Genomic DNA, 23,960 nt, shown 5'->3' on the forward strand with positions numbered 1-23,960 from the left:
CCCTTCCAGTTTGCGTACCGAGCCAAACGGTCCTCTGAGGATGCCATCTGCTCTGCCCTCCACTCAGCGCTCACCCACCTGGAGAGAAGGGACTCGTATGTGAGATTGCTGTTTGTGGACTTCAGTTCTGCCTTCAACACCATTGTGCCACAACGCCTCATCAGCAAACTTGACACGCTGGGCCTCAGCACCTACCTCTGCAACTGGCTACTGGACTTCCTCTCTCAGAGGCCACAGGTGGTACGTGTTGGCGACAAAATCTCCGCAAGCATCACGCTGAGCACGGGGCCCCCCAAGGCTGCATGCTCAGTCCACTGCTCTTCACCCTCCTGACGCACGACTGCACTGCAACCTACAGCGACAACCGCATAGTGAAGTTTGCTGACGACACGACTCTGGTGGGTCTCATCACCAAGGGAGACGAGACTCAATACAGGCTGGAGGTTGACCTTCTGACCACGTGGTGCAGGGACAACAACCTCCTGCTGAACGTCAACAAGACCAAGGAGATTGTTGTGGACTTCCGGAAGGGTCACACCAAACACCTGCCGCTGACCATCGACGGTGCTGTGGTGGAGAGAGTGAGCAGCACCAAGTTCCTGGGGGTGCACATCAGTGAGGATCTCTCCTGGTCCACCAACACCGCATCACTGGCAAAGAAAGCCCAGCGCCGCCTGTACTTCCTGCGGAAACTCAGGCGAGCGAGCGCTCCTCCGGCCGTCATGACTACATTTTACCGCAGCACCATTGAGAGCGTCCTCTCCAGCTGTATTGCTGTTTGGGGTGGCGGCTGCACTGACTACAACTTGAAGGCCCTGCAGCGCATAGTGAACACGGCTGGTAAGATTATTGGTGCTTCGCTCCCCTCCTTGAAGGACATTTACACCTCCCATCTCACCCGCAAGGCGAGCACGATTGTGAGTGATGTGAGTCACCCCGCTCACTCTTTGTTTGAGCTTCTGCCCTCTGGGAAGAGGTACAGGAGCTTGCGCTCCCGCACCACCAGACTCTCCAACAGCTTCATACTCCAGGCTGTTAGGATCCTGAACTCGCCCCCCCCCCCTTTCTGCGTAGCGTCCTGTACTTTGCGCTATGCTTACTGTCTGCTGTACGCACACTGGCTCAGTTTTGCTCCTCTTATTTATTGGGTTATTTGTTCATTATTTATTCATCACTCATTTTATTTATTTATTATTTATTAATTATTGTTTGTGCCTCGTTGTTTTTATTTTGTGTCGTCTACTTGAATGTTTATCGTGTACTGTGTCTCGTCACCGTGGGATGGAGGAAACGGAATTTCGGTTTCTTCGTGTGTCTGGACATATGAAGGGATTGACAATAAAGTGACTTTGAACTTTACAGGCTTTTTTCTAGCATCAACATGCCATTTTTAGGGTGCGTATTATACATGGGGGCACATAATACATGGAAAAAAACGGTACTTCAAACTGTATATAACACTTACCAAATAAAACCAGTTCTGATCAACTACAATCTATGAACCAAACCTACAGTTAACTAAAAGGAATGAAGTTTCTATGAACCAAATAAGAACATTTCGCCTATGCAAATAAGCTCTGCTCATTGTTAGTGAAGGCCTCTTACAGGAACAAAAACACACAAACAACGTAAGGACAGGAAGGATACATATGGCTGACAGGGATCAAAAGACATCCCTGTCACTAGAGAGGAAGAACCTAGATAAAAGGAAAGTCATAAACTCGTAAAGACAAGGCCTCCAGGTCTGGCAGGCCAAGGCTTCACTTAAATTATTCCAACAGGACTCCATCGTTCTACTGTGTGACTTCAATGCTCACGTGAGCAATGACAGTGAGACCTGGATTGGGAGCCTCCCCCCTGATCTGAACCCGAATGGTGTTCTATTATTGGACTTCTGTGCTCAACACCGATTGTCCATAATGATCACCATGTTCAAGCATAAGGGTGTATATGTGTGCACTTGGCATCAGCACACCCTAGGCCGCAGTTCGATGATTGACTTTGTAGTCGTGTCATCGGATTTGCGGCTGCATGTTTTGCACACTCGGGTGAAGAGAGGGGAGGAACTGTCAACTGATCACCACCTGGTGGTGGGTTGGCTCCGATGGTGGGGGAAGATGCCGGTCCGACCAGGCAGACCCAAACGTACTGTGAGGGTCTGTTGAGAACGACTGGCAGAATCCCCTGTCAGGAAAAGCTTCAACTTCCACGAGCTTTTTCCACGTCCTGGAGGAGGCGGGGGACATTGAGTCCGAGTGGACCATGTTCCGTGCTTCCATTGTTGTGGCAGCCGACTGGAGCTTTGGCCGTAAGGTGGTCGGAGCCTGTCGTGGCAGGAACCCTCAAACCGGGTGGTGGACAGCGGCCGTCAAGCTGAGGGATGTTATTGGGCTGTTCTGGCCTGTGAGACTCCAGGGTCAACCGACAGGTACCGGATGGCCAAGCGGAACGGAGCTTTGGCGATAGCTGAGGCAAAAACCCGGGCCTGGGAGGAGTTTGGCGAGGTCATGGAGAATGATTTCTGGACGGCTTCGAGAAAATTCTGTTCCACCATCTGGCGTCTCAGGAGGGGGAAGCAGTTAACCGCCAACACTGTTTACAGTGGAGGTGGCGTGCTGTTGACTTCGACTCGGGACATCGTGAGACGGTGGGAAGACCTCTTCAATTCCACCAACACGCCTTCCATTGTGGAAGCAGGACCAGGAAGCTCTGAGGTTGACTCTCCAATCTCTGGGGTCGAAGTTGCCTAGGTAATAATAATAACTCCTTGGGGCAATAAGGCTATTGTAGCCCATTTCCCGGACACGTCCGTGAACAGTGGCTTTTGATACCTAGACTCCAGCTTCAGTCCATGGTCTTTGAAGCTCCCCCAAATTATGGAAGCAACTCTTCTTCACAATGCTGTTAAGGCTGCGGTCATCTCTCTTGGTTGTGCAGCGTTTCCTGCCACATTTCCCCCTTCCAACAGACTTTTTGTAGATGTGCTTTGAAACTGCACTCTGTGAACAGCTTGCTCTTTGAAAAATTTATTTTTGTGTCTTAGCCTCCTAATGGAGCGTGTCAATGATGGTCCTCTGGACAGCAGTCGGATCAGCAGTCTTCCCCATACTTGTGATTTAGTTTACTGAACCATGCTGAGTGTTTTTCAAGACTCAGGAAACCCTTGCAGGTGTTTCGAGTTAATTAGACCATTCAAGTGATTAGTTTAATACCCTAGTATACTTTTTCATGATATTCTAATATTTTGAGATGGGATATTTGAATTTTCTTAAGCTGTATGCCATAATCAGCAATATTAAAATAATAAAAGGCTTGCAATATTTCAGTTGGGTTGTAATGAATCCAGAATGTATGACATTTTTGTTTTTTTAATTGCATTACAGAAGATAAAGAACTTTATCACAATATTCTAATTGTCTGAGACAGTCCTGTATATCTCATAGTTTTAGTAATTGGCAAACAGTGGTTCACTTTGATGAACATATTAAAGCAAACTGACCAAAGGCATGCTCCTTTCAGTTTTCTTCAAGGTGCTATAAAAGTTTTGGACAACAAAAATAATCTCTTTCCAAATCAAATTAGGACTTTACTAAATTTTTAGACACACAAGATCCAAGCTTGCCAAATTATCCAAACAACTTTCCCTAGGGTGCTTAACGCTTAGTATACAATGCATTTTGACATCTTCTAATGTGACTTAAAAACAACTTTGCTATGCTTTTGTTGTAGCATTCAACGTTTTCATAGTTGATGAAAATATATTATGTGAAAGGACTAACACACTCAAAGGAATCATGAGTTCCCTCCTTGAAGGACATTTACACCTCCCATCTCACCCGCAAGGCGACCACGATTGTGAGTGATGTGAGTCACCCCGCTCACTCTTTGTTCGAGCTTCTGCCCTCTGGGAAGAGGTACAGAAGCCTGCGCTCCCGCACCACCAGACTCTCAAACAGCTTCATACTCCAGGCTGTTAGGATCCTGAACTCGCTTCCCCGTTCTGCGTAGCGTCCTGTACTTTTACTGTCTGTATGCACACTGGCTCTTATTTGTTGTGTTATCTGTTTATTAATTATTTATTATTACTCTTATCATTTATTGTTTGTGCCTTCTTGTTTTTTATATTGCGTCGTTTACTTGTATGTCTATCGTGTAATATGTCTTGTCACCGTGGGATAGAGAAAACGTAATTTCGATCTCTTTGTGTGTCTCGGCATGTGAAGACGTTGACAATAAAGCAGACTTTGACTTTGAGTTATATGTATTAATGCCTCAAGCGTATTCTGTCTTAAGGTTTTAAGTTGTGGGTGCTCACAAATAATCCGACATATTCACTGTCATATATTTAATAGGTGTGATGTCAGTGCTTCCTTTTATAGGAAGCCTTCAAGACCAAGACAGCTACACTACAGAATGTCCAAAGTGGGATCTCGGTGGCTGTCTGATACCGAGTGGCATCCTGTGAAACCTCTGCTTTAATAAATCACTAAACCAAATACTTTGTGTTCACTAAATGTCCTGCTCTGTTACTGTTATCAGAATATTTCAGGGGCAGTTTGAGGACAAGTGCATTTGACACAACATGCTCCTGCATATTTAAAATTGTGGAAAAAGAAGGTTCACATTCATGAATAAGTGAAGTAAATGAGTGTGTATATGTGTCTAACAGAAGCCGTTGAGTGATTATTCATGAGTAAAACTAAAACAATGTCTCTTTCTTCCAGGTTGCATAATTCAGGAGCCATCTTCATCCTGTTGCAATGTCTTCTGCTGCATTTGCTGTTGTTTTTAGAGACACTTTAGCCTACCAAAACAACAAATGAGACATCATTGTACAGCAGTGGTCTCAAACTCAATTCACCTGGGGGCCACTGGAGGCAGTCTGGGTGAGGCTGGGCCGCATCAGCATTCCCACAAGAAAAGCGCTGATAAAACATTCCAATGTTCTCAAATATCTTAATTTTACCACAAAATAATGAATTAAATAAATACATAAATAAAAAATGAATAAAAAAATAAGTAAATCTGTAATAAATAAATAAAATAATAATGATCATACAAAAGATACAGACGACTGAAGAAACCACATATTGATTGATTGACTGACTGACTGACTGACTGGCTGACTAGAAAAGTGCTTATAAAACATTCCAATGTTCTCAAATGTCATTATTTTTAACACAAAATGATTAATTAAATAAATAAATTAAAAAATGAATAAAAAAATTAAGTAAAAAATTCCTGCTTTAGCAATCATTTCATTAACATTACGAGCTTCGACTGCTGCATTATTCTCTGTGGTTGCTTTCTTAAAAAAAATCTTGTTGCCGCAGCAGACGTGTTATAAGACCAGCAACCTGGTTGGCTTCCTTATATTTATGTAGTTATTGCACAGGTGTCAAACTCAAGGCCCGGGGGCCAGATACGGCCCGCCACATCATTTTATGTGGCCCTGCGAAGACAAATTGCATCAAATTCATGTCATTATTCGAAATGCAAATTGTCTTCACTTTTAATATATTTTTTAAATATTTGACCAGTTTTTACTTGTCTGATTTGAAAACAGGTTATTTGTCAGTTTGTTTTGTAGCTTTTACTGTATATAATATGAGGTGCTCATTCATTTATTTGGGTTGACAGTCATAATGGCCCTCCAAAAGAAGCTATGACTAGAAATCGGCCCGCGAAAGAAATGAGTTTGACACTCCTGAGTTATTGTCATGGAGCGGATGGAGCAGGGCGACCAAATGCAGCTTGGACCACGGCTTATTGAGCAAACTCAAAAGGCAAATTGACACAACTTAACAAAACAATAACTGGACTGACTGACCGGGACGTGAGACAAGAGGACTACAGACGTGCGTCTACATCCCTGACGAATGGTGCCGGGACTCTGTGGTGGGATGCAAGCACTGCTCGCCTCTGGCGAACTTTGTGATCTCCAGGCTGTTGGGGTCCTGAACTCTCTCCCCCGTTGTTTACTTGTATGTTACTCGTGTACTGTGTCTCGTCACCGTGGGATGGAGGAAACGTAATTTTGATTTCTTTGTGTGTATTGGCATGAAGGATCTGACAATAAAAGTGACTCTGACTCTGACATCAAGACATGCCGCCAACAAACGTGACGACGTCAATGATGCGACATGAAGTGAGGGGCAGACAGGACTTAAATACAAAACAGGTAACAAGAGGCGGGTGACTGTGGTTACATTGGTTGAGGTGACACAGGAGGGGAGGGGCGACGCGAACAGAAACCATGGTAACAGACATAGTAAAGCAACCGGGGACAAATCGTGACAGTTGTGTATTTTTTGTACTCCTCAGCATGTTTAGTTGTATAATGATGTTTCAAATCGTATTTCTTGTGCACCGGCAACTTTTTCAGTGCAAATAAGATACACCCTACAGTTTGACCGAGTCCACCGAGTCCGACAATAAAAAAGATATGTTCAATTTTATTTTCATCATGCTGCTGAGAATGCGCGTAGGAATACTGTCCACAGCCTTGCTTACGATCAATGCGGCCACGTTGAGTTGCACTTAGGCTAATGTTTACATTATGTACCAATGTCAAGGACGATTATGTCACCCAGCTTATATCATTGATGTGTTTCGATAGTTGTGGGGTCGCCACTTATTATTTGTGTTTAGATAAATGTCTGAGCTATAATGGTGTAATTAATGATTAAAAAATATTACCTTACATTTGTTACAGCTGATCGTTATCCGTCCGGCCTCAAGGCAGCGACTCGGACACTAACAGCAATGCCAATCAGCCAAGTCAGCGTAGAGCGCCTGTTTTCCGGGCTCAAGTTTATCATGTCTAATCAGCGCGGCGCAATGAAGGCTGACTTGGTTGAGGCGATTTTGTTCCTAAGAACAAACTCAAGTCGTTGAATTGAAACTTGAAAGTATCTGTTTATTGTATTCGTTTATATGTTTACTAAAGACAAAGCCATCACAAAACTGTTGTAATTATTTAGATTTTGATCTAAATTAGCCTTGAATAAAGACTAAGCAGTCACATGAATTAACAGAAAAAATGGACAGCCGGACTCGGACTCGGTGGTCAAGAGGCCGGACTCGGTGCAAAAATCCGACCGAGTCCACAGCCCTGGTACGTAGTAATTTCATCTATCAGTGCCGAATTTCGAGTGCAGGCTGTGACGTCAATATTCTCGTAATTCGCGCGCTGAGTTTTCAGATACAGTTTTACGCTAATGCAACCCACAAACCTTCCCCTGGAATCCTTCCATTAAAATGAGTGGGCCGAAGAAAAGAAAGGTGGACACTGAGCGCCGAATGTTAAAAAAGAGTGGACAATTTGGCTCGAACTACGTGTGTGAGAAGATGTTCAGCCACATGAACCTCAACAAAGCCCGTCACCGATCTAGGTTAACGGACCGACACCTCGGCTCTATCCTAAGAATTACCACAACAAATTTTACTCCAGACTATGATGCACTAGCAAAAAAGGGAAACCAACAATACTATTGATTTCTTTATTACCGTTTTTTTCCGTGTATAGTGCGCCCCCATGTATAATACGCACCCTAAAAATGGCATGCTGATGCTGGAAAAAAGCCTGTACCCATGTATAATACGCACCCAATTTTTATGAATTTTTTTTATGAATTTTTTTTTTTTTTTTAAGTCCCAATGATCGTCACACACGCAGGGAGGCAATGGGTCCCATTTTTATAGTCTTTGGTATGGTCTTAACTAGGCTGGATGTATTTTTTTTTGTTGGCGTTGATTTCTCCGACTGCCCATAAACGCACCACCGCGCTCCGTGCGCGCACGGGAAAGAGGCGTGCGGACGTGAAAAAGGCGGCTCTGTATGGGAGAGACGTTGAAGAGGAATAAAAACACCCTTGGAAACCAAAACTTGGTGATTTCAAGTTTCATTTCGAGGGACATTTGTCACGTCTCGGTTGTGTCTAGGTTGCCATAGTTTCTGTTCGCGTCGCCCCTCTCTTCCTGTGTCACCTCAATCGATGTAACGTGTTTTGTATTTAAGTCCTGTCTGCCCCTCGCTCACCGTCGGATCATTGCATGTGTTACTGTCATGATGTCTGTTTGCTTTCAGTTCCTGTCTTTGGTAATGTCACCCTGTCTTTTTGTTCCACGACTTTGTCTGTCAGTCCTGTTGTTGGTTTTGTTTTCTAAAAAAAAAAAAAAATTTTATTTTAAAAAATTAAAAAAAAATTGTACCCATGTATAATGCGCACCCCAGATTTTAGGACAATAAATTCGTTAAATTTTGCGCACTATACACGGAAAAAAACGGTACTTTATTTAGATGTATTCTTTCACTGATTCTTCAAGATGATGTATTTGGTCAGAATGTTTGCCGTTGGATGTGATTTCGCCTCATTAGATAAACATATTTCATAAATCTGACCTGCAGGCGCTGAAGTGATGGAAAATGTTAACCATCATAACAGTGTCGTATTTAATAAGAATCACCGATAGTAATTTTTTTGTGAAATATTTTTTTAATGCTGTTAATAAATCCATTTGTTTTCAAAAGTATTTTTTTTTATATCCATGCTTTAGTATCTACTAAAAGTAAAAACCTTTTATGCAATGACCTTTACATGTCATTTATATTCACACAAACACTACATCCATCTGGTCCTGGTTCGGCCCCCCGGTCAAAATTTAGAACCCAATTCGGCCCGCAAGTCAAAAAGTTTGCCCACCCCTGCTCTAAAGGGATGTAAACGAACATTTGGAGCAATACTACATTGTCCTAAATGTTAGACCAGGTGTTAGGGTGGTGCTCACTCTAACTTATTTTGCGAGAACCACACAGGAGTCAAGCAAGTCATTTTAGACACCTGCAGGCGGAGAGTTCACTCGTCGCTGTGCTTACAGCGATGGTCGAATGAAGTCTGACTCAGGCCTCGTCAGGTGCTTATTTATTGAGAGAAACAGAGTGGGGTTGAAAGTGGGGGTTGAAAGTGGGGGTGTGGGAACACACAGGATAAGGTGAAGACGGTCCCCTTCTGATCAAAGCATAGCAGGGGACCTTTTACGACGTTCTGTAAACAAAGCAACTTTGATTGCTTCCTCTGCAGCTAGTCAATAAGTTGAAAAGATCTTAGCACTTTGGTAAACTAATTTTGTCTAGACAGGACAAACTAGTCAAATTATTACAGGTTACATTCCAACATAATCATACGATGAAGATATTCTGCAAACCCTAACACCAGGGGTGGGCAATTACGGTCCTCGAGGGCCGGTGTCCTGCATGTTTTATAGGTCTTCCTGCTGCAACACACCTGATTCAAATGATCAGGATTGTTATCCAGCTTCTGCAGAACTTTCTAATAATCTGACCATTTGACTCAGGTGTGTTGCAACAGGGTGACATAGAAAACATCCAGGACACCGGCCCTCGAGGACCGGAATTGCCCACCCCTGGCTTAGACACACGTGATCGTTCATTTTGCTTGTTAGGAGACCCACTTACATCGTAAATGACTGCTGTACTACTGTAACCGACATGATGTATGTACACGAGCGTGAAACAGGAAGTGGTAACGCCTGAAAACTGCATTCAAAATAAAGCACACTGCCTCAAATCAAAGCACGGCTGAATAACATAAATAACATGGAGAATTCTTAACACACACTGGAAATATGTTTTTAGAACAGCTTTTATTATTATATTTTGTATGTAACAAGGTACAAGTGTACACACTGTAAATATGTTTTAGAACAGTTTTATTATTATAACAATTTTTCTATAATAAGGTACAACACTGTAAATATGTTTTAAAACTCTTATTATTATATATATATATATATATATATATATATATATATATATATATATATATATATATATGGTACAAGTGATGGGTCCAGCAACACCAATGCGTCGGCGCATGTGTCGAACTCATAGAGCGAAGCCCGCGTCGGTGGGTGTATCGCTATCGAAAGTCACATGACCGAAACAGCAGCAGTATCGCCTGTCAAGGAAGCGCGCCAAAGCTCTGTTAAAGGAAGTGCATTGTCAACGGGATGGATCTGCCAAAACAATATCTGATCTTTTGCGGTTCATCCTCGAAGTTATCAAGAATTATGGAGCAGCCCCAAGTCAGATACTGGGACAATCAAAAGACCCATTACACTGCACTCCAGCTTCATCTGTGCCGTGTGAGCGGGTGTTTTCAACGGCTGGAGAAATTGTGTCCAAAAAGCACACCAGGCTAAATTTCAAATCATTGGGAAAACGTATTGTTTTACATAAAAATGTGTAAAAAACAAATCCCAGTGCCCAAGCATCCTCTTTGACAACACGTTCACGTTATGATACATGTTTACATTATTGATTGACTGTAACAAACAAGAAAATATATTTTAAATTTGAAGGAATATGTGAAAGAAAACAATATGAAATATAATTACTTAAATTAATTAATGTATACGTATACTAGGTGAAGGAATGGGGTAGAAATACAAAAAGTCCTGCCTAGCTACAAAAACAAATATGCTCGAACTTCATTGAATAAAGTACATAAGCCGAAGCGTACATTCACATATTAAATCAATAAAAGAAATATTTTAAGCATATAATTATACCTACACACCAAATCAATAAAGAAGACATACCTGGACATTTTGAATAGGTGGTAATGACAAAGGTTTTTATAACTTTATGATCTGATATATATTTCTGAGCACTGTGAAATAACAAATGTTTTTTGATATATTGCCTAAATAGCTTAATGACCCTTAAGGAACTGTGTAATGCATGCCTGATGTTTTTTCTCTAAATCATGGACACGGCCAGAGTCGTCTTGACCGTTCAGTACTTGATTATATCTTGTGTTTTGACTAAACGTCATATGTCGCCTAAATGCAAGACGCCAGCTTTTTGATTACTACTGAACGCTCTGCACAGAGGGAAATATTTTGCCTAACAAAGAAAAGATACGGTTGGAAGCATGATTAAACTAAGAATGTAATGATCTAAGCAAAGACATGGAGTATCAAAAGAACAAACTTTGCATAGTCAGGGAACATTAATAAATTGATGATGTCACAGCCAAAAGCTCACATACTTCCGTACAAAATGACAAAATTGAAAGAATGACGAATGGATGAGGTGCGACAGTGTAAGAATGGAGCAGAATGTTTACAGGAAGGTCACTTGGAGATAAAACCAGCAGGTGCCAGAGGGAGACAGCCAAGGACTCGGCCAAAGGTGATCACCAAGGCCGAAAGACGGGATGGAAGACAACAGCCCCCCCACACACACACACACACCGAATCGCCCATAACCAGCACCCACTCCCATGGAATCGAACTCTACTGCAAACTTGCCCCACCCCAAAGACTTATCACCCATCAAACTCGGCCCACACCGGCATGTGCAACTGAATATAAGCTGACCAAAGAACCTTGAACGTTGCCTTTTCTGAATGGAGACTTTCTGCTCTTGAGGGGCCCAGCGCTGTATTGTACTTTCCTGAAAACAGAGCTTTCTTAACAAGAATTGTGATTGAACTCAACCAACCTGTGTAAGTCTAATTTCTGCTTCAGTGTCTTAGCATTTTCCTAAATCTGAAGAAATCAAACGAGTAGGCAGTGAGTAAATTGGATAACAGGTGATTGGCAATGGCTTTTGCCGTGAGGCGCAGATAGCGCGCTCGTTAAACTGTGGACAAAACCCAACATAGGTCATCAAATCAGAGTCAGTTGAGTCTGTCAACTAGGTTGCCTGTAGTATTTTTAAGTCCAGCAGGTGTCAGCACTCAGTGACACAGTATCGACACAGTATCAATACAGTTTGGCAATCTGTCGAAACCCTTTACGACGCTTCATCGACCCATCACGAGGTACAAGTGTACGCACTGCAATTGTGTGGGCACTCCCTGCCTTCTGCTGGCGTGTGGGCAACCTCCGTGCCATAATTTCTCAATTTAGAAGTTATATTTTAAATGTAGATTTTTTTTCAATTTGGGAAAAAAAATCTGCGATGTAGTGAAACTTGGAGTCAGTCTCGGTTTTAACTTTAATTTTCAGTTGCGTGGGGCTGTGGCGCATGTTCACTTTTGCTGTCCGATTGTTGTCGGAGAAAGGCGTATACATGGCACAGAGATCCAGAAAGCTATCGGAGTTCTCCTTCTCCGATCGTATTGAATAACGGCAGTTATCCGAATTTATCAAGCGTCATGTAAAAACACTTACTGTTAACTTTCAGTTTCACTTGCGACGCGCCTACAATTATTTCTCCTCCGCCCAGCTGACTGGAGGAATGAGTGACTAAGTGTGCGAGGCACTGGACAGCCCGGCCATTGTCCCGCCCTCCAGAGACATACCTCATTGTGATTGGTTCATTTGGCCCCGCACACCACAAGTGTCATTCATATCAATCTTGCGGGCCGCACTAAAACTAATCTTTCATATTAAGACGGGGGCCGCAAATTATCGTCCCAGGGGCCGCAGTTGGCCCGCGAGCCGTGAATTTGAGACCCCTATTGTACAATGAATGAGACAAGAGAGAGGCATCCAGCTCAATTGCATTTAGCCCTTGTCAAAGCAAATCACAGTTCCATGTTTACTGCACAACCATCGTTTTATATTCTTTCCCGGAACACACTGCATTTTAATAAGGGCCTGTCCTGCATACTAAGTGCACATTAAGCTAAATCTGTGTGGATGAGCATAGCGGTGCATCACAGTCAAATGAAGCATTACTCGTGAAGTTTTCAAATAAACAAATGGTGATTTAGTGGGTGTGGGAAAGAACATTCCTTTGCATAAGTAGATGCTGTTTAGTTTCATTTCAATGTTTTGAGTGGGGAGGCACTAGAGCTGGGTGGAGTGAAATGCAGGAGAGTGGACTTTAAAGGGTTACCAGCAAGGGGAGGACATTAGTTAGAATTGAATAGTTTATTGTGAATGCAATTACATCTAAAGTGGTGTGCAGAAAGGTTGCAGGTGACAAGGTGATGAACTGCACACGCACACACGCGCACACGCACACACACACGCACACAATATTGTCCAGTTTTATGGTTCCAGATTTGCTGAGCAAACTACTGCGGATCCGGAAGCAAAGACCGAGATCAAGATCACCTCAACTGTCCGGCTAAAAGTCCTGAAGAGGATCTGGACAGAGCCCTGGTGGATTGGACCCTTTGTAGTGGGTGCCCCCTGTGAAAGATTCCTGCGGTGATCCAGATGAGCCATTGGCAGCGTCCCCACCCCCTGTTGAAAATGAGGCAGAATCATCCTCTCAACCTTGGTGGCCAGGTAGTCTACCCTGAGCCACCGATGACAAGGACCGCACTGCAGACGTTTTCAGGTTCCTTCCGGATGGAGCAGAGCTGCAAAAGGGGTGAGAATTCTGCTCACCCTCCACCAGTGGGCGTGCCAAGCCCCCAACGGCCGAACTACTACAAGCAATTATCTCAGACTGACAATATTGATGACATTTTGGTCGCCTCAGGCAGAGGGACTGTGTGAGCCTTTTCCTGCATTATAACATCTTGCCGCAGTTTTTCACACACACACTCAAGTTGAACTGGAGTATTGAGGCGAGACCTCGTCACGGCAGTGTCGTTGTCATGTTTGACATTGTCTAACGTTTTAAAGCATGTATTGCCTATTACAACCACCAACTCGTCCTATAGAAATCTCTCCTTATATTAGGTAATTGTGATCCTGCTCGCTTTATAATTTCTCTCCTGGTATGGCTCGGGTTTTGTTTTTGGTTGACCTCTTTCGAGGCCAAAAGTACGAGTACATATTTTGTTAAGTTAGAAAAACTCATATACTTTTTCATGTTCATATGTGTGCAAATCTTCTCATCGTTTTATATAAACATAACTGCTCAATCAGAACACGAATACAGCACACAGAACTGTGGAAACACACACACAGGCACACGGACACACACACGCACACACACACCCTTGTTAACCTCCCTCAGCAGGACCCGAAGTACTTTACTGAGTTGTGGGGTCCACCCTTTCTAGTGGTCCAAGAACTATGAATAAAATTGGGAAAGTCCCAAAAAAAATCTTGTTACTAAAAATCACTTTCAATAAACACAATTCAAAACTTTATTTTACATGTCAGTTTTTCAGTCACATGTGGGGCCTGTTTCTAACCTTCCGGCTTTGCGGGGTCCACCTTTACACACATGAGATTTTTAGTCCGTTATGGGGCTCACTTTGTATATTTCAACCTTAAGAGGTCCACCTATACACACATGATTGTTTTAGCCAGTTATGGGGCTTGCTGTTAAGATTTAAGACTTGTTAAGTCTGCCTTTATAAAGAGGATCTATCAAGTTCAACAGCAACCCTAATCTAATCCAAACATGCATTTGTGTGGATTTGATGATTTGAGAAAACCTAAAAATTTTGTTATTGTTATTAATACTTTCATCCGGCTAAATATACTAGATATACATTGAAATGTGCATTCTAAAGTACATTCTAAAGTCTTTATTCAGATTCTGGTCCATTTTCCTTGGTCACAGTCTTAATATTCTTCAATTTGTTCAGTCATATTGGTACATTTTAAAATAATATTTGAATTCTGCATTTTAGCTAACTATAAAGTACACAGGATTTGCAAGTAATAATTAATGTCTTGAGTCAAAAATTTAAATGGACACATTACAAATGTAGCCAATGAATAAAGGAACTTATTTGGGCTACACATTTTATTTCAACATTTTAACAATGATCGTGCAATTTAAACATTTATCCATGTTTCTTTCTCAGAACATTTATCAGTGAACTGAAATATACTTAGTTTGAACTTTGTCCACATCTAACATTTATGAACAGGAGAAGTGGAGCATAAAAAAATTACAAACAAATAGTGAACAAATGGTGAAACAGGACCAGCCATGTGTTTCTACCTCTGTTAAGGGAAGCTCTTTCACTCATATTTTCTCCTCATGGTGGTTATTCTATTTTTGACAAAGTACTTAAAACAGCTTTCCAGTCTCTGTTACTCAGTGCTTGTGGTTTTGCAGCAATGCATGTCTCGCAGTCAAACTTACCAGGAACCTGATACTTCCTTAAATGTTTATTTACTGCAGCACATTCCTCTGGGGTCCAGCTTCTTTTCACAACTTTTTCTTTACCTAAGGGCATAAGAAGAGCACTTTTTAGTTTACAACTTAATTAGAACAAGACTGTATAAAGAATACATTCACTTTATGTACAATAGTCTGACAAAATAATTTAAATGAGATATTCTAAAAAGTCAACTATCTTTGTAAACGGTGATGAGCCTACAATCGATATAAATCAGTTATTATCTGGGATATTAATCCGGTCATTTAAGTTGCTAGGTGGTCTTCAGTGTCAGCTGTTTTTATATTAACAAAATTAAAAATACCGTTTTTTCCGTGTATAGTGCGCAAAATTTAACTAATTTATTGTCCTAAAATCTGGGGTGCGCATTATACATGGGTACAAAAAATTTTTAATTTTTTTTTTTTTTTTTATTATTTTTTTTTTTTTAAAGTCCCAATGATCGTCACACACGCAGGGAGGCAATGGGTCCCATTTTTATAGTCTTTGGTATGGTCTTAACTAGGCTGGATGTAATTTTTTTTGTTGGCGTTGATTTTTCCGACTGCCCGTAAACGCACCACCGCGCTCCGTTTCACAACACTTTGCCTTGTTCCTTTCTTCTCTGCTGTTCACTTCAAACACGCTCCATGCGACCGCAATGCTCTCGTATCAGACAAGGCTTGCTCAATCACCTGCTCGTTTGTTGTCTGTCACAATGTACCCTACACAAATCCGAAACATTTGTTGCGGCTCCGAGTCACGACGAGGGGCAAGTTTTGGTTTCCAAGGGTGTTTTTATTCCTCTTCAACGTCTCTCCCATACAGAGCCGCCTCTTTCCCGTGCGCGGTGGTGCGTTTACGGGCAGTCGGAGAAATCAACGCCAACAAAAAAAATTACATCCAGTAATTACACTACAATAAATAAGGATGTAGTGCAGTCCCATGTTGACCGCATCATCCACTGACCTGTTTGCCCGGTAGGCAAACTGGAGGGGGTCAAGCAGGGGGCCCTTGACCTCCTTCAGGTGGTTCAGCCCTAACCTCTCGAAAGATTTCATGACCACAGATGTCAGTGCGACGGGTCTATAGTCATTCAAACCTGTGATGGCGGGCTTCTTGGCCACTGGAATGATGGTGGAGCTCTTGAAGCACGAGGGCACCTCACACAGCTCCAGAGAACGGTTGAAGATCCGTGCAAAGGTGGGCGCCAGCTGCTCAGCGCAGACTTTCAAGCAGGAAGGTGACACGCCGTCTGGGCCCAGTGCCTTCCTGGTCTTTTGTCTCCGGAACATCTGGCGCACTTCCTCCTCGCTGACCTGGAGTGCGGGCGCGGCCTCTGCAAGAGAGAGAGTGGGTGACAACGATGATAGAGGTGTGGACAGAGCAGTTGTGGGGAGAGGTGTGTTAGGGTTTGCAGAATATCTTCATCGTATGATTATGTTGATTGATTGATTGATTGATTGTATATTTATTGATCCCCAGGGGTGGGGAAATTCAGGCCCCAGCCGTATTCATACCACAGAGTGGGTATACAAAAGACACACAGATGTTGGAACGTAACCTGTAATAATTTAATTAGCTTGTCCTGTCTAGACAAAAGTAGTTGACCAAAGTGCTAAGATCTTTTCAACTGATTGACTAGACGCAGAGGAAGCAATCAAAGTTGCTTTGTTTACAGAAAGTCGTAAAAGGCCCCCTGCTATGCTTTGATCAGCAGGGGACCGGCCTCCCCCTATCCTGTGTGTTCCCACTACCCCACTTTCAACCCCACTCTGTTTCTCTCAATAAATAAGCACCTGACGAGGCCTGAGTCAGACTTCATTCGACCATCGCTGTAAGCACAGCGACGAGTGAACTCTCCGCCTGCAGGTGTCTTAAACGACTAACTTGTCTCCAGTGTGGTTCTTGCAAAATAAGTTAGAGGGAACACCACCCTAACAAGGTGAGTATGTAGATTGTGCTGCAGGAAGTCCCGTTGTGTGGGAGGACCGATCAAACCTGCAGTAGAACTTGTTTAGCTGGTTAGCAAGCCTTGGGCTCTCCACAGGACGGGGGGTTAGTTTCTTGTAGCCCGTGATGCTCTGCAGACCTTTCCACACTGTTGAGGGAACAGGATTGGCAGAGAGGTGTCTTTTCAAGTTCTCCAAGTTCTCCCCGTAACACCTCCTGGCTTTCCTGACCTCTCGGTTCAGTGTGTTTCTGGTCTGCCTGAACAGGTCGCGGTCGCCGCTCCTGTAGGCCTCCTCCTTGACTTTGCGCAGCCTGTTGAGGTTCGGTGTAAACCAAGGTTTGTCGTTGTTGTACGTGCAGGTCTTAGTCTGCACACACAGATCCTCACAAAAACTGCTGTATGATGTGACAGTGTCAGTGAGTTCATGCAAGTCTGAAGTTGCAGCTTCGAAAACTCCCCAATCGGTGCAGTCAAAGCAGGCTTGGAGGTCCTGCCTTGACTTCGTCTTATGACGTCATTATTATCATCATTTTAATATCATTATAATTATCAGGCGGACCATGCGTAATGGCAGGGCGCCGTCCACCCGTCGGCTGTACACCAACCGGTGGGGGTTGTTTGTGGCATGATGCGTATGGAAGTTTATCTGTGCCATCGGATTTTGAATTCGAATTTGTAGCACTGAATTTTTTTACATCCAATTTTTAACACTGAATTTTTTTTTGCATCTAAATCAGACTTTGAATTTTAAAAGCCATCGAATTTCTAGCACTGAATTTTTTTTTCCTAAGACATTTTTTTCAATGTCTCAAAAAATTCAGTGTCAAAAAATTCAATGTAAAAATATTCGACATCTCAAAAAATTCAATATAAAAAAATCCAATGTCTAAAAAAATTCAGTGTAAAAAAATTCGATGTCTCCAAAAATTCAGTGTAAAAATATTCAGCGCGGACATCCGGGGTAACCAAGGGAGAAGTAATCGATCCCTGTATCAAATCATCCAACGTTCAGCCAATCAAGTTACGCTCCATTGGTCATGTGACGTCGAAACAGGAACGTCGTGAAGTTCAAGTTCATTACAGTATTACAGTATTAACTGTTACTGTTACCTTTGAACTTCACGACGTTCCTGCTTCGACGTCACATGACCGGGTTGATGAATTACATGCTTTGTCGGTGAGATAGTGCTGCCGTTACTTTTGTCCCAAATATGTTGTTGGCCTCCCGTTCTCACCAGCCTGTGCAGCTTGCCTGATTCATGCCTCCATCGGGTGAGCATCATGTCAAATCAGATCTATATGGCCACGATTGCTGACATTCGTGTGTCTTCGCAGCTTTTCGTCTGTTACGAGGGCCCCAACAGTTTGTCCCGCTGGGTTGTGGATGCCATCCGCCATTGCTATCTGGCGCCTGGCCGCCCCCTCCCATCGGGGATGTGTTAACACTCTACCCGGGGCATTGCCACGTACTGGGCCGCCATGAGGGGAGAATAGTTTGTAACCTTTCTCTTATTCTTTTGTTTTGATTTTAGGCCATGATTTATTTTATTGTACAATTTCATTCTGAATGTACAGCATCTTTGTGTGTCTTGAAAGGTGCTTTATCAATGCAATTTATCATTATTATTATTATTATTATTTATTATTATTGGAGATATCAAAATAGTGTGCATTGTATGTGACTACTGAACAGCAATGAGTTTGACACCTCTGCCCTAATTATGGTTATATTTAATAAAGTTAGCAATTGAACGTGTGCTACATTGAATCCAATACTGACTACTTTTTAAAAAAAATACATTATTTGTACAATTATGATTTCTGATCAGTCATCTTCAAACAGCAGTTATTTCCTCCCTATTAGAGCATAAGGAAACAAAAGCGCAATTTGCTTGACAGCAGTGAGAAAGTGCTGGAGGCTAAAGCTTAATTGAAGCACCAGAACAAAGACAAGAATAAAAGGCAAGGAGAGCAGGATATGAGTAGTAATATCGAGAACCACTGAGTGAACAATGAATGAGGGAACCCAAGCCATGAAAAAAGTGCATATCTGTTTGATTTCTGCCCTCTTTTCTCGTACAATAATCAACACTTTAAATGGTTTCTCGGAATGTCAAATCCAAGCCTTCCAGTGCTGTGTGGGTGGCAGAGGCTGAAGGAGTAGGAAGGAGGGGATGTCAGGGAGAAGAAAAAAAACTGAGTTGAATCAATATACTGGGTCAACACAATTCTTAAATGGAAATAATTATAATTAAAACTGCTTATTGTCCTTTGAAAACTGGGTAAACCTTTTTGCAAGTGTGTGTGTGTGTTCCATCAGCACACAGGGCGTGTGATGCGTCAGTGCAGTAGTGTTGGAGTAGTAGTGCCTGTAGTTTGTGCATGCTGCATGCTGCCTCTGCTTGCCACTTTTCTGCTTTCAGCCACCGCCACCGGCTAGCCCTCTGTTTCCGGGGGTGAAAAGAGGAGCCGAGTGTATAAGCCTCCTCAGCCGGTACACAGCCTCTCCATTCCAAAGACTTGCACACGCCTCCTCGTGGCCACACACGGCAACTGGCACCTTGCGGTCCCAGGCTAAGTTGTGCAGGATCTCGGAGCAGCAGTGGGCCCCAGTGATGTGGCATGCAGGCCCACCGGTGTGTGGACACGCCCTACTGCACATCAGCCACTGTCCCGGCTGTGGGTAAACAGCTCCAGCTATGGGCAAATACTCAACGGTGGACCAGGCGGAGGATGATGGCTGACCTAAGGGGTAGCGTCACAACGGCTGGGAAGGCGGATGAAGGTTGCAGCAGAAAAGGGTCACCAGTCGTCTTGGTCTCCTTGCCACTGGACTCTGACCCCGATCTGTCAAGGACAGTGTGGTGACTGTCTGTGCACCAGTCTCCCCACTTTAAACAAAGTCACGCACAGGCGTCTTTTTCAGGGAATCCACCTTACATCCCGGATTAAAGTCCTGTGGCGACCAGTAAGTGGCAACAGGGGCAGGATTGTAAAGTCTGGAAGCCCCTAGTCACAAGCTGGCACATCAGGCGGTGGATGTTAGATGATTGTTGGGCTCTTGGACGGAGGCAGAAAGAGCTCTTTGGTAGCTGCATCCACGACTGAGCAGCCCTTTTTAGGATCCACTCTGCTCACCCCTGTGGGGGAAGGGGCTAGAAAAGGTGCCCTAAACATAGCCTGCCTCAAACCTCCCGACTGGATTACCACGTTCAGAGGGATCACCAATATGCGGTCGAAAACACAGAAACATTCATTTTGGAGCATGGAATGTGCGCACACTAATGGACAGTGTAACCAGTGATAGGCCGGAGAGGAGAACCGCCATCATTGCCAGGGAACTGAGAAGATGCCGGATTGATATAGCTGCTCTTTCAGAAACCCGACGGGCAGAGGTAGGTCATCTGAAGGAGGAAAAGGGTGGATACACTTTCTTCTGGAAAGGAAAGGCCACAGATGAGCCTAGGATCCATGGGGTTGGTTTCGCCATCAAGAACCAACTGATCAGTCAGCTCTCTGAACTCCCTGTGGGAATCAGTGAGCGCCTGATGACCCTCCGTCTGGTGCTGGCCAACAACCAGACGGCAACAGTTCTTAGTGCTTATGCACCTACCCTCGTTTCCGATGAGGACAAAAAAGAAGCTTTCTATGCCTGTCTGGATGAGGTATTGTCAAAAATCCCCAAGGAGGACAAGATTATTATATTGGGAGATTTCAATACCAGAGTGGGCCGGGACCATCACCTCTGGAAGGGCACCATTGGAAAGGAAGGCATTGAAAACATCAACTCCAACGGGGTTTTGCTTCTTAGCAAATGTGCTCAATACGACCTTACCATCACCAATACCATCTTTCGCCAGAAGAACAAAGTCAAGGGTTCATGGAGACACCCTCGCTCTAAATAATGCCATCTTATTGACTATGTCATTGTCAGAGCCAGGGATCAGCGCGACGTGAGCATCACAAAAGCCATGATGGATTCAGAGGCCTGCTGGACAGATCACTGCTTGATACGATCCATGATGTCCATCAGACTCAAGAGGAAGAGGAGACTGCAAAAGAAGCTGAGCCGGCAGAGACTAAACCTCGAGACCCTGAACAACACTGCCGCCCTGCAGCTGTTTCAGGCCTCTCTTGGAGAAAGCCTCAATCAGGAATACCCTGAGGACATTGAAGAACACTGGACCCTGCTCAAGTCTTCCATCCTCGACACCTGCCGTGCCACTCTTGGGTACAAGGCCAGAAAGCATCAGGACTGGTTTGATGTGAACGACACAGAGATAGAACAGCTCATCTCCAAGAAAAGGGAAACCTTTCGTGGTTGGCAAAATGACATCACCTGCACAGCAAAGAGACAGGCTCACTCCAGAGCCAAGGCTGACGTCCAGACGTGAGACAGATTAAAAACTCCTGGTGGACAGAAAGGGCACTGGAAATCCAGAGTTTGGCAGACTCTGGTGACACCAGAGGTTTTTTCAGCGCTACTAAGGCTGTCTACGGCTCAAGCCATCGCGACCAAAAAATCCTACGCTCTAAAGACGGGCAGGAGCTGTTGAAGGACAATGAGTCCATAAACAACCGGTGGAGAGAGCACTTTCAGGAACTCCTCAACCGTGACAGCAAAACTCAGTCAGATTTCCTCAGTCCCATCAGGGAAGACATGGGTGAACCCCCCACTTTAGTAGAGGTCCAAGATGCCATCAGGAGCCTGAAGAACAACAAAGCCTCTAGGCCAGATGGGATCCCAGCTGAGGTCCTAAAGGAAGGTGGACTAGAGCTCCAGCACCACCTCCATTCCCTCTTTCTGAAGGTCTGGGAAAAAGAAGTACTCCCCTCGGAGCACAGGGATGCTCTGATAGTGACCATTTTCAAGAAAGGGGACAAAGCGGATTGCGGAAACTATAGGGGCATCTCGCTCCTTTCAACAGTTGGCAAAGTACTTGCTCGTGCTTTTGCCAATTGCCTACTGCCACTGTCTGAGGAAATTCTCCCAGAATCGCAGTGCGGTTTTCGCCCATCTAGAGGCACTGCAGACATGATTTTTACAGCACGCCAACTCCAGGAGAAATGCCGTGAGCATAAACAGCCTTTGTTCATGGCTTTCATAGACCTGACAAAAGCCTTTGACACGGTGGATCGCCAGGCCCAATGTAGCATCCTTCTGAGGTATGGTTGCCCGGACAAATACGTCAGAATACTGCGTTTATTACATGACGGAATCACAGCCACAGTGCTCAACAACAGCTCCTTGACTGAGCCTTTCACTGTAGAGACAGGGGTCAAACAGGGATGCATTATTGCACCCACCGTATTCTCTGTCTTCATTGCCGCCATACTCCACCTCATCAATAAAGAACTACCACAGGGAATCCCAATATGGTACAGAACTGATGTCAGGCTCTTCAACCTTAACAGGTTCAAAGCCAAAACCAAGATCAAAACCACCACGGACGTGGAGCTCCAGTATGCAGACGATAATGCCATTGCAGCACACTCTGCAGAAGACCTCCAGGGCATCCTGAACTCCTTTGCTAAGGCATACAGAGCCCTGGGTCTGACCGTGAACATCAAGAAGACCCAGGTGCTACATCAACCCCCACCCAACCAGCCATCTACTCCGCCCATCATAAATATGGACAACACTGCACTGAATATGTTCACCATTTCCCCTACCTCGGCTGCCTTCTCTCCTCCAAAGCGGACATTGACTCTGAGGTCTACCATCGCCTGAGCTGTGCCAGTGGAGCGTATGCCAGACTCCGGAAAAGAGTCTTTGATGACAGAGACCTCCGGGTTGACACTAAGCTCCTGGTTTACAAAGCTGTGGTTCTCCCCACCTTACTTTATGGGGCAGAATCATGGACAACCTACAGCAGGCACCTAAGAGCTCCTGAACAACACCACCAGAGAACCTTGAGGAAAATACTCTGCATCAAATGGGAGGACAGACGCACAAACATCAACGTTCTGGAGGAAGCCAGGATACCGAGCATCACCACCTTAATAATGCAGCACCAACTCCGATGGACAGGACAGCTCATCCGCATGGCTGACACCCGCCTCCCCAAACAGATGTTATACTCCCAGCTGGAGAGAGGTCCGCGAGCCCCGGGCGGGCAAAAGAAACGTTTTAAGGACAACCTCAAGACCAATCTCAAGAAATTCCAAATAACATCTCGGGACTGGGAGCGCATCGCCTTGAACAGGAACTGCTGGAGGGCAGCGGTGCAAGAAGGTGCAGCACATCACGAAAAGGAACTCCGCCGTGTCGCAGAAACCAAACGACAACTCCGAAAGGAAAGACAAAAACAGGCTCCAGCATGACCACAACCCACCACCACTTTCCCCTGCCCACACTGCACAAAAATATGTGGATCCGGGATCGGCCTCTGCGCCCACCTGCGGACCCACAAGTAGAAGACCCTGAGAAGAAGACAGTCATACTCGTCCCGAGTGACCGCCGATGATGGTGTGTGTGTGTGTGTGTGTATGCGTGTGTGTGTGTGTGTGTGTGTGTGTGTGTGTGTGTGTGTGTGTGACATATCTAGCTAAAGTATACAGACTGTAAGTATGTTTTTAGAACTCTTATATTATTTCGTTTCGTTTATTTTTCGTTTCGTTTATTTATTTCAATTTATTATAACAAATTTTTTATAACATATTTAACATATAACTGTATTTTTTAAAAGGGAGGACAATTTACAATTTTACAAATTGACAAAAAGTCGATACACAATTTGTCTTTGCGGGCCTAATATAATCACACTGTGGGCCAAATTTGGCCCACGGGCCAGAGTTTGACACCCATGTCTAGACAATAGGGTTACTGATTCCACCCCAATTGTTTTCAAGCCACATGACTCCAGTTGTGAGGACGTTCCTTTATATATTTCAAAATTCATTAGAAATGTGTCATTAGATCTGTTTATAACTCCACACTTTTTCATCGTCAC

The 23,960-nt window shown here is 44.0% G+C and overlaps 1 long non-coding RNA gene across 1 annotated transcript in view; it reads left to right on the top strand.

Annotated features, from left to right (window-relative positions):
• Positions 1–18,134, top strand: part of LOC133163184 (uncharacterized) — a 268,250-nt gene extending 250,116 nt beyond the window's left edge. Inside the window, exon 3 of the long non-coding RNA XR_009716333.1 lies at positions 17,940–18,134. This is a non-coding gene — a long non-coding RNA (uncharacterized LOC133163184). The remainder of the gene's footprint in view (positions 1–17,939) is intronic.
• Positions 18,135–23,960: the final 5,826 nt, after the last annotated feature.

The sequence above is a fragment of the Syngnathus typhle genome, linkage group LG1 (assembly GCF_033458585.1).
Source record: "Syngnathus typhle isolate RoL2023-S1 ecotype Sweden linkage group LG1, RoL_Styp_1.0, whole genome shotgun sequence".
NCBI lineage: Eukaryota > Metazoa > Chordata > Actinopteri > Syngnathiformes > Syngnathidae > Syngnathus > Syngnathus typhle.